Source organism: Macaca thibetana, chromosome 7 (genome assembly GCF_024542745.1).
Source record: "Macaca thibetana thibetana isolate TM-01 chromosome 7, ASM2454274v1, whole genome shotgun sequence".
Classification (NCBI taxonomy): domain Eukaryota; kingdom Metazoa; phylum Chordata; class Mammalia; order Primates; family Cercopithecidae; genus Macaca; species Macaca thibetana.
Window position 1 is genome coordinate 163652659 of NC_065584.1, and position 2669 is coordinate 163655327.

At 41.3% G+C, this 2669-nt stretch overlaps 1 pseudogene; it reads right to left on the reverse strand.

Annotated features, from left to right (window-relative positions):
• Nucleotides 1-461: 461 nt before the first annotated feature.
• On the reverse strand, nucleotides 462-2174 carry LOC126959319 (MKI67 FHA domain-interacting nucleolar phosphoprotein-like; annotated as a pseudogene).
• Nucleotides 2175-2669: the final 495 nt, after the last annotated feature.

Genomic DNA, 2669 nt, shown 5'->3' on the forward strand with positions numbered 1-2669 from the left:
GAGTACTTCCAGGGCAAGCCAAAGCCTCAGAGGCTGGAGGAGCCTGGAGCACATGCCGAATGTTCATCTGCAGAGCCAATCACAAGCATGGAGCAGAAGTCCAGAGTGAAGGCATGCAGGAGAGGAAAATCACCTCCCAGCCCAGGCAGGCCTTCCATGGTGTGGTCATATTTTGAGTTTTGTACTTAGATGTCTATGAGGTTGCCTGTTGTATTCTTAATACAAATCCCCCTTAAGCCAGCCTAGAATAGGTTAAGATAAATGTAATGACTTGACTTGGCTGGAGTGCAGTGGCGTGATCACAGCTCACTGTAGCCTCAACTTCCTGGGCTCAGGTGATTCACTTCTGCCTCCCGAGTAGCTGGGACTACAGGCATGAGCCAACTTGCCAAGCTAATTTTTTGTATTTTTTCTCATAAAAATATTTTTCAGAAGAAATCTTACATATAATACATTAAATATCACTGATTGCTTTTTCTTCGTCTTTTTTTCTGTGAATGTGTAGGTGTTTGAGTCTCTTGTATTTCTTCTTTTACACAGGATATGGGCTGTTTGGAACCTATTTCATTATTTTCATCATCATCATTCATTTCAGCCACTTCAGACTTTTGTCTCTTTAAAAATGTTGATGTACAAACCAATGTGGGGCCCCAGATATCCACTGTCTTCTCAGGAGTGTCAGAAGTGCCTAAAACCTTTTTCTTCTTCTTACATAAAACCTGGGCTTTTGTAGACATCTGACAGTTCATTTTTGAAATACTTTCCATTTTTTTGTAAAATCAAAGAAGGAAAATCATAATCAATTCATTTTTAAGCTAGTTTATTCCTGAGTAATCCTTCTTTCTTTTTAAATCGCTCCTCCTTCCATAGCTTTTGTGTAAGTGCTGATTCTGATTATACATTTCACTGATGGATATCATGGCTGCTTAAATGGAATATTCCAGTCTTGAAAGAGTTCTTTCAGTACTTTTTCAGGTGGCATAAAATGACTCTCCAAGAGTCTTTCACCAAACAGGTAGTTGTTCACTGTTTCAGCAACTATCTTGGCAAAATCCTCAGACTTAAACTCCACAAATGCATAGCCCTTGCTATTTCCAGGCCTTTTATTTCTGGATAGTCTGAACCTTGTAACAGTGCCTTGGAACTGGGAGAAATAGGAAAGGATCTGGGTTTCCTTCAGTAGGTTAGGTAGGTGGCACACATAGACTACTCCAGAAGAAAGTTGTTCTTGTTTTGTGTTTTCTTTTGTTTGTTTTTGAGATGGAGTTTCACTCCTGTTGCCCAGGCTGGAGTGCGATGGCATGATCTCGACTCACCGCAACCTCTACCTCCTGGATTCAAGTGATTCTCCTGCCTCAGCCTCCTGAGTAGCTGAGATTACAGGCATGCACCACCACACCTGGCTAATTTTTGTATTTTTTGTAGAGACAAGGTTTCTCCCTGTTGGTCAGGCTGATCTAGAACTCCTGGACCCAAGCGATCTGCCTGCCTTGGACTCCCAAAGTGCTGCAATTAGAGGCATGAGCCACTGGACCCAGCCCAGCCTTGACTTTGAAATATATGTTGTACATCCAGTCAGCAGTGAACTCTGGGGGAACACCAAAGATGATGAAAATGAGAGAAGAGATACCTCCAATTAAAGGAGTTAAAACGAGATACTTGAACTTATGTGTTAGAAAGTCACAGCAGGTTGGGCACAGTGGCTCATGCCTGTAGACACAGCACTTTGGGAGGCTGAAGTGGGTGAACTGCTTGAGCCTAGAAGTTTAAGACCACCCTGGGCAACATGGCAAAACCCCATCTGTACACGAAATAAAATAAATTAGCCGAACGCGGTGGCGCCTGTGGTCCCAGCTACTTGGGAGGCTAAGGTGGGAGGTGGAGGCTGCAGTGAGCTGAGATCCACCACTCCACTGCAGCCTGCATGACAGAGTGACACCCTGTCTTAAAAAAAAAAATCACTGTTTTGTGGTTTTCTGGGTGAAACCTTTGTTTCCATAAAAAAGGGGGTTGAGACAGTATGTATTACTAATTCAAAATCATAACGAGATGCTTAAAGTAAATAATTGTATTGATTGCTTCAAAAACCAACCTCAGGATTATTGAAAATTAGTTTTATTGGATTTTTCTTTAAGCTGGACTGATTCACTCAGGTCTGTCACTTCCAAGCCCATGTTTTCCTACTTTGTAACCCTATTTGGAAGGAACACTGCAGCTAAGATTATGATCCATCCTGAGATGAAAAGTTTCACACATATACACCACACACACCCCCCACCACAGTATGATGACACAGAGACCCAACAACCTTAGGCAAATGGTACCACTGCCAGCAAATGCATTGTTTTCTTTATTCTAATTTTTTTTCCTTCATTTCTTATAACAGCAGCAAATGCATTTAACCATTTATTGAGATTCTCAACAGCTGCCATTTGGTTTGTAGAGCAAATTGTTTACAAAGTAACTTTCTTCCATTTTCGCTATTTTGATGAAAATTATGTTCTTCAGTTGTAAAGCCCCGTCCCTCTCCCAAAGAAAGATTAATAACTAACTACCAAGTAATGATTATTTAGGAAAAGAACAAAAGCAAAAACAGCTTTTAAACACTTCTGGAACATAGGTAAGCTTCCAAAGTCAAGACCTTCTGGGTCCAATAGAGGTGCTAGGCT